The sequence below is a fragment of the Rhinatrema bivittatum genome, chromosome 1 (assembly GCF_901001135.1).
Source record: "Rhinatrema bivittatum chromosome 1, aRhiBiv1.1, whole genome shotgun sequence".
Classification (NCBI taxonomy): Eukaryota; Metazoa; Chordata; class Amphibia; order Gymnophiona; family Rhinatrematidae; genus Rhinatrema; species Rhinatrema bivittatum.
Window position 1 is genome coordinate 708,865,673 of NC_042615.1, and position 9,039 is coordinate 708,874,711.

The window sequence follows — 9,039 nt, forward strand, 5'->3', positions numbered from 1 at the left end:
TTTTGGAAAATGTATGAGAGAATGTGCCTTTAGTAAAAGAATACATATCAAGTACTAATCAGTAAACAAAGTAAACATTCTTACACTCCCTCAAATAAAATATAGGAAATAGGGAGGGAGACCAAGAAAGAAAAAGAACAAAAAAATCAGGAAATAGAAAAAAAGGAGAGGCATACTAGACATCACAATTCCAAATTGCCATACCATCTTAATGAACTCCTTGAACATGCTGATCTAAAAATGAACGCAGTTGAGAAAGTTCAAAATAAAGATAATTAACATTTAAATATTTAACAAGGCATTTGCATAAATCCCTTAAAATAAACTGTTTACCTAAAGACAGAACTTCAGACCTCATAGCAAGATATTTCTATCTATGATCCTGAGTAATTCTAGTAAAAGGAAATAACCAAATCTTCTGACCTTAAAAAAACGATGATCTATTATGGGAAAAAAAACCTAGGAATAGCATTTCTATCATTCAGAAAGGCAAATGAAACCAGTAAGGTTCCCCTTTTAGATATTGAAAGATCCTGAGACGATTCAAGAAAATCTGTTAAATTCAAAGAAGAAAAATCCTGTTCTTGATCATCAGAAGAAGCCGTAGATTGAAGTGGCAAATAAGCATTGGTAATTACAGGCAAAGCCTCTTTAGAAAACTTGAGAACTTGTAACATATAATTCTTGAAAAGTTTCAAAGATGAAATATGTTTAATAACACTGGGCAACAATGAAAGTGTTACTGACCTAAAAAGGTCCTACTCTGTGCTGAGCACGAATATGACCATGGAAAGTTTTTATTGGCTCTCATTTTGAAGATATTTAATATAGTTCACTTTCTATGTTTAGTCAGTAGCAGCAGCAATCAGCGCCTCCCCAATAGCCATGTGGCAGCAGTGACAGTGGCAGCAGAGGAATGAGATAGGTTACGAGGTTGCTGACAAAAGAGAGGGGGGTCTGCCTTTAGTGTGTGCATGTGTATGAATGGGACTCTGCCTAGTGGTGTATGTGTGTGAACGCATGGGTGCCTGCCTGGAGGTCTGTGTGTGTGAAATGAATGTGTGCATGCCTGGGGGATGGAGAGGGAGTGGTGTGAAATGAATGGGAGCCTGCCTGGGGTTCAGTGTGTGTGTGTGTGTGTGTATGTGTGTGTGTGTGTGTGTGTGTGTGTGTGTGTGTGAATGACTGGGAGCCTGTCTGGGTGTGTGTGTATGTGAGGGAGCCAGTGAGTGTGAGAGCATGAGTGTGTATGAGAAAATCCAGGGGAGTAAGAGTTTGTGTGTGGGGGGGTGGGGGTGGAGGGGGAGAGAGTGTTTTAATTGAACATTTAGCCAATGAAATTCAGCAACAAAAAAGTCACTAAGCAGGTAAGGTAAAGAATTATTTGTTTTTGCTTTATTAATAAATACAGTACATATATTAAAATTATAACTTTTTGTTATTAATTAGAGCTACAAATATCACTAAATTATGGATTTTTCTAGAAGTGACACACCACCCGAGTTATGCTCGTTTTTTTTAATGAATTTTGACACACTGCGTTCAAAAGGTTGGCCATCACTGGTCTAGGGTAAAACAATGGGCTTGGTTAAAGTTACTCATGGAGCCAAATAATTAGCCATGTCCAAGCCTCCTCCTTCCAAAGAAGAACTGCCAGCAACTGAGTTTCCTTCTAATTGCACAAGCAATCCCTTCACCAAGAGATATCTCTGTCCAACCCACCTTCAAAGACAGTGTCAAAAGCAGTTACCAAGGCAGATCCCGCAGAGACCAGAGCCCAATCGACAACAGAGCTTACCAGGCTCTGTGCTGCTTCCATCAAGAGTCTTCCCAAAGGGAGAGATGGCATGGTAGGCGCACTGGGATTCAGAGAAACCTCCTTGGCCCATGGCGTCAGCGTTCGCTCCCCACCAGCTTCTGCATGGGCCATCACCAGCGTTGTTGATGTTGGAGGAAAGAAGCCCTCAATCTGAGACTGAAGGAGGGCTGTCGACGGAGAAACTTGGGAAGACTCCCTCAACCTTGCCTTCTTCTTTGTATGAGGCATTAGATAATGAAAAGAATGTGGAAACGGAGAGAGCTCCGACCCAGCGGCCATCTTGATTTCTATGTTAAGCAACGTTTGGTAACTTTTAAAATTTTCAATGATGTTTTTGTTATCCTGTAAGCATTCATGCTTGGATCTCAATTTGTATCACTATACTAGCCTTTTTTTAGGTTACTAGAGAAGCTATGGGGCGGATTTTAAGAGCCCTGCTCGCGTAAATCCGCCCGGATTTACGCGAGCAGGGCCCTGCGCGCCGGTGAGCCTATTTTACATAGGCCTACCGGCGCACGCAGAGCCCCGGGACTCGCGTAAGTCCCGGGGTTCTCCGAGGGGGGCGTGTCGGGGGCGTGTCGGGGGCGGTCCCGGTCGTTGTGGCGTTTTCGGGGCGTGTCGGCAGCGTTTTGGGGGCGGGTACGGAGGCGTGGCTACGGCCCAGGGCGGTCCGGGGGCGTGGCCGTGCCCTCTGTACCCGCCCCCAGGTCGCGGCCCGGCGCGCAAGAGGCCCGCTGGCGCGTGGGGATTTACGCCTCCCTCTGGGAGGCGTAAATCCCCCGACAAAGGTAAGGTGGGGGCTTAGACAGGGCCGGGTGGGTGGGGAAGGGAGGGGAAGGTGAGGGGAGGGCAAAAGGAAGTTCCCTCCGAGGCCGCTCCGATTTCGGAGCGGCCTCGGAGGGAACGGGGGTAGGCTGCGCGGCTCGGCGCGCGCCGGCTATACATAATCGATAGCCTTGCGTGCGCCGATCCAGGTTTTTAGCAGATACGCGCGGCTCCGCGCGTATCTACTAAAATCCAGCGTACTTTTGTTTGCGCCTGGAGCGCAAACAAAAGTAGGCCTATTCGCGGAGTATGAAAATCCGCCCCTATATCTATATAGCCTAGTTTATGGCTTCAGAACTTCACCTGTGCTGCTGTGATAGCACTAGTTTCCATTACAGAGGGCCTGGATTGAACCACTAGAACCAGGTGAAAGGAAATTACCATTACTTAAACAACTTCAGTCTTTTAAGTATAAATATGCTTGAAAGGTGCTTTATCAGGCAACAACAATATTTCCAAAACCTGTTCACATTACCCATCTCATCAAAGTTTTTAAATGATTCGTAAGCTGCTCGTTGGTATTTCCGTTCACCTTTCAAAAACCACTACTCTCATAATTTAAATAATTCTTGGGCAAGGATTCCCACTCCCTGCCCAGATGACCCCAATCAGAATTTCAAGGTTTTTGGCTTTTGAGGGATTTTAGACCCTGAAAATTTCAAGGCTCTGAGGTAATTTTCATTAAAAAAAAAAATAATCAAAAAACACTTTTGGGGCTTAGTTGAGGCATCCTGAGCATTCCCATGGTCTTCTGACCTACACTATCTTCATTTTGCTTTAGTTTTATCAAATTTGATTGTTCTTGGTTCAGACCTGTGAGTCCTAGTGATGTCAACAGAATCGTGGCCCTCATTGAATCATTGCGCTGAGGCTTTTCCAAGACCTTGATGCACTCCATAGCTCTCCCTCCTCAAACTGTGATGATATAATGCTCATAGACTCACCACTGTGATCCAAGATATTGTGGAGAAAGCCGGCAGCAGCAGCGGTCTGATACTATGATGTTTGCTTCTGCTTCTCCTCTTCTCTTCAGAGTCATAGCATTGATTCCTCTCTCACTGCCTAGTCTCACCATAGACCTTGCACCCGCTCCTGCGGTTTCAGCCTCTTTGTGGCCTACAGCTATCAATACATGTTCCCCATAGTGGTAGTGAGGAAATCTGTCATGTGTGATGTTAGGCTTTCTGTATGTAGGTTAAAGTCATTCAAACATAATAGCTTGGGGAATCTGAGTCACATCTGTGATAAATTCTAGTAACTCTTGTATGGATGATATGTTGTTTCCAGGGGTCTGGTAGACCACCAGAAGCCTTATCAGATTCTCAACTCTTAGTGGGGTTAGAAAGCGCTTTTATTCCAACAGTTAAGGGCAAGGGATCTTGCACAAGTTTGAATGTGTTTAGGAGTAGGTCTGCAACTCCCTCTCTACTTCTTCCTGGTCTGGGTTGGTATATGATGGAGAAGTCCTCTGTAAGTAGTTTATTCAGTGAGACTCTTCCTGCCTCATTCAGCCATGTATCAGTTACTCTAACATATCTAAAAGTTGTTCTCTTACAATGTCATGGATCACTGGGTATTTCTTGCTGATAGATCTGGCATTTACCTGGCCAATGTGTCCATGTGTCGAAGAGTACTTTTGTGGATGAGAATGTTTTAGTCATGATAGTGTCAATGATCGTTGATCTTCCTCTTTGTTTGTGTCCTTTGTGTATTCTGTGGGCTAGAGTAGCAATGTTTTTTTCTCTCTTATATTAATGGGATCTCAGAAGTCATTAGATCTTAAGGGCTGAAGCACATTTTGAATCAGCAGTTGGTGTTGAAGTAGAGAACCTTGGTGGTTTCTGCTAAGCTTATATGACTGGATATCTAGGAGTTGAAAAGTGGACATAGTTGGGTTTTACAGAGATGAATCCTGTATAATTTTTTGATATTTCAACAAATTCAGTACATTGGAGTGAGTTCTTTCTTGCTTAATTTAATACATTGGGTGTTGTATATTCAGACATTTAGATGGTTTTCTTTGATTGAACATGATGGTACATTCAGAATGTGCAGAACATTTATCTGATTTTTCCCTGATTAAGGGTTTACTACATTCAGAACAATTTAATAGTTTCTCTTTGGGAGAAATTAATAATATATACAAAACATTTAAATGTTTCTCTTTAATTTAAGGTATTAGTATATTCAGACGCATTGGCTGCAGGGAGAGGAGACCCTCCTGGGTTGTGTGAATGAGGATCTTCTTCCTTCCTCTGCTGTTGCTGGTGGCTGTGAGTAATGACATTCTAGTGATTTTGCTATTGCTGACATTATGGAGAGGAGTGGGAGGTAGGAGATGGAGCAGGACTTGAAGAACCCTATTCCCAGCCTGATCTGAAGATCGAGTTGCTGGCTATGGGGGCAGTACCACAAAATGGCACTAGCATCAGGTTTGGTTGGTGCCATTCTTAAATACCAACTTCGTAGGGTAGGAGCAAATGGGGCTATTTGGACTTTGAAGATCAGTATAGGGTAAATGACATCAGTTTGTGTGTGGGGGAAGGGCTTTGGAGGTATGGGAGGTGTTAGTATATTCTGGGTAGGGATGGCCATTCATTTTTAACAAATGCAAAAAATGCAATGAATGAGACCTTTTTTGGTTTGTACCAAATGGAATGAACTGAAAATACCCAAAATGTTTTGCATATTTTTGTATTAGTTGCATTTTTAAAAATGGGCTCCTGTCAGCCCAGTCCCAAAGCTTAGCCCTAGGTCCAGGTTCAGTGCCGAGACCTAGCCCTAGGCTGGGTCTGGAGCAAGCCAGGGTGGGGTCCACCAGAAATGCTGGGGCCAGGGAACTCCCACCCTGGCCCCCTCTTATTCCTTTCCAAGATACAGCACTGAAATGGGCAGAAGCAATGCCCAGTCACTCCTGCCCAGGTCCTGGTGCTTTAGAAATGGCATTGTCTGCTGGGCTCAATGCCAAAGCGATGTCACTTTGGCTCTTTCCACTGGTGGAGCCGGCACATTTTGATGTATGGTCATTCATTTTTTGTCTGAATAGCAAAATAGTACTGGCTGCACTGGAGGAAGGTATTGAAGTGATGTCCCTGGCCACTCAGCACCATTTTTAAAGTGCTGGATTCAGTCACATGAAGCAGTGAGCTGAGAGGTTTTGTAGCATAGGAGCTCTAGGCGGCACCCCTGCTAATGATCGGACCAGGGTATTGCGGAGCAGGTGGGTATTTCATGTGTGTGGATAGTTTCATTGGTAAAGATTAAATCCAGTGTGTGTCCGGCTTTGTATGTGGGTGAGTGTATAATTTGGTGGAATCCCATGGCATCAAGGGCAGAGAGAAAAGCTTCACAGGAGGGTGACTGAGGGGAGGAATCTACATGGAGATTGAAGTCACCAAGTATGATTGTTGGGATGTCAAGGTCAAAGTTTTCAGCAATAAATTCGATAAGTGGGGTGGGTCATTTTCAAGGAGACCTGGGGGTGAGTAGACTAGACACATTTGTAATTGTGAAGATTTGAAGCGGCCAATTTCATGTTTAGGTGGGATGGTGACATTTTGGGGAATAAGTCTAGCAGTATTCCACCTCCTCTTTTTTTGAGTCTGGGAATGGAGAATATATCATAAATGTGTGTTGGTAATTGGTTTAGGAGTACTGTGTCGGTATGCTTCAGCCAGGATTCCGTGATGGCGCAGATATCGGGCTTGGAGTCAATTAGGAGGTCGTTGAGGATGGTAGTCTTTTTTTTTTTTTTTTTTTTTTACCAGGGATTGTGCATTAAATAGTATTATGGAGAAAAAGGTGAGGCCTAAAATTGAGTAAGTGGTGAAGTCATGATGGGAATGAGGGATCTTTTTTGGTGTTTCTAGTGGGGAGCTGAATCAGTGGGAATGTTTGCGTCCAGGGCGTAATACGTGGGGTGCAGTAGGGGAGAGTGGGAATGAGGTGGGAGGGAGCTAGGGTGCTGTATAGAAATAGGGGGTGGGGGAAGTCAGGGGGGTTGGTAAGGTAAAAGGAGGGAATTGACTGGGTAGGGTGGATTCAGGGGCAGTGCTAAGGGGCGCGCCAAGGGGCAGGCTCCTTGGTTGCACTCCTTTGGTGTGAGGTCGAAGGTGGGTGGAGTATCGGTGCAGGCCGGCGAGGGGCGGGTCTTTTGGCCGCATGGGGGAGGCGGGTAGAGAGGCATCCTTGGGGCCATTTGCGTGCTCCAGTGGGCTCGGGTACCTCGTGGGGGTCGTCTCCAGGCATGTGCAGTGATTGTCAGAGGTCTTGAGGTGAGTGGAGGAGGGCAGGCCCTCTTCTGGTTTAAACGTCCCTCGACGCCACCGCTGATGTCATCGGGGGGGGGGGGGGGGGGTCTTTCGGCCACGTGGGGGAGCCGAGTAGTGTCAATAATTTCTGGACTCAAAGCTAGGGCAACAAGAACACTTCAACTCAGCAAGAGGTTTAAAATTTAATTTATTTTGGCTTTTTAAAGAAGAGTCAAAGACAAGTGTTCCTGGGAGTTGCTATATGCCCTCTATCTGTAATAACTAGCATCTCCATGAATATATGACATGCCCTGACTTATATAATCAAAATACAGCACTACCGAAGTTTCCAGAATCATGTAACTGCCCACAACCTCATTTACAAAAACACATGATGCTGTTGTCATGACAATCTATCATGTATAGGAAATGCTTGTGAGGACACCCTTCATTCATTTGTAAAAATCATACTATTTACTTGTCTTCCCTGAAACCACCCTTCCACCATAAAAGTTCCTTTATCACCCTGGCTTTGATGCACTGTGTTCTTCTGTTCTTCTCTTGATATTCTTTGTTGTGTAAACAAATCGCAAGTCTGTGGCTTCAATAGGAGTTAGGCCTGAATTCCGTTTCTTGGCACCAGGATTTAATTAAAACTGTAACCTCAAAAGGATCTTCTTTTCACCTGGCTCCTGTCCGTTGAGATATGCATTTGTAAGACAAAAGCCTGCATCCTGGACCCAGCTTCCCTGTATTGTGGTGCAAACATGGTCATTGATGCCTTCCTGGCCTGTAATTATAGGCTTTGCAGAGCCTACAAGTTTCCAGATCTTTCACCTTCTTTGAGTCTGATGATTAGAATTTCACTATATTTCAACAGTGTCAGTATGAATCAGCCCTCTGATGATTCTGGGAATGGCTGAATAAGCCACAGTTCTGAACCAGAATTATGAATTATATCAGTAGAGAGGCGTCCTCGGGGCCGTTTGCGTGCTCTGGTGGGCTAGTGATATTTATGTTACATTATATTCAACTGACGAAGAGAATCCAGTTTTCAGAGAGGAGTTTATGAGAGAAACACGTCTTCCCTATATACAGAAATTATCTGGTGAGGATCAAGCTCTCTTTGCTTTTTAGAATGTAAATTTGCATTATAAGGACTCATGTGATGGAATCTGCCAAAGTGATTCCTCATGAACGTGAAGACATGAAGGAATTGAGATGGAGGCATAGTCTTGACTCATTATTGGCTCATCTGGGACAGATGCTGATAAGCTTGGACTTTGATGATAATATTATGGTTCCTGTTTCTGTCACAATATCGGTGGTCCACTTTGGGGAAGTGGGAGGGATAGGGTATAGGTTGGGGTACCAGATGTAATAGATTGGGGAGAAAATGTTGTAATGTTTCTATTGTTGTTCAGATATAATGGCTGTTTTGATACATCTTGAATAAAGATATTGACAAAAAAATGTACTGGATTCAGGTGGGAGCAAGTGAGCATTGCTCCTGCCCATCTCAATTCTGCATCCAGGGAGGGATTAAGAGGGGACCAGGGTAGGAATTTCCTGGCTATGGCACTTGTAAGGGATCTAGCCCTGGCCCACTCCAAATATGCCCCAGGGCTAGTCCTTGGCCTGGTCATGGCCCAGGGCTAGGCCTCTGCGCTGAGTCCAGCCCAGGACTAGGCCTTGGTGCCAGGGAAAGACATGGTGTCAGGTATCACCTGTGGCTAGATTTTGGTGCCAGAGTTAGGTCTTAGTGCTGAGCTCCATTGCAGAACTAGGCTTTAGGCCAGAGGTATAACCTGAGCATCAGACCTGCCCAGAACTTTGTGGTAGTACTGGGTCTGGCCAGGGATCCAGCTTGGTGCAGTTTTTTGTCCATGGAAGGCTAGCCAGCCTGCTAGTGGCCCAAGTTTTACTTTTTTTAAGAGGTTCAGTTTTTTATGTTTTGGGTTTTATTTTCTTGTTTAATGATTTTTTTCATTTGGGCAAACGAACCAAACAGAAAAAGAAAAACATTAAATGAACCAAATAAAAATGAAAAGAAAAACCACAAAACAAAAAAATAAACTGAATAAAAAATTATGGGGCTCCACATCCCTAATCCAGGGTGCCTGGAATTTTGTAATTTTTGAGTCA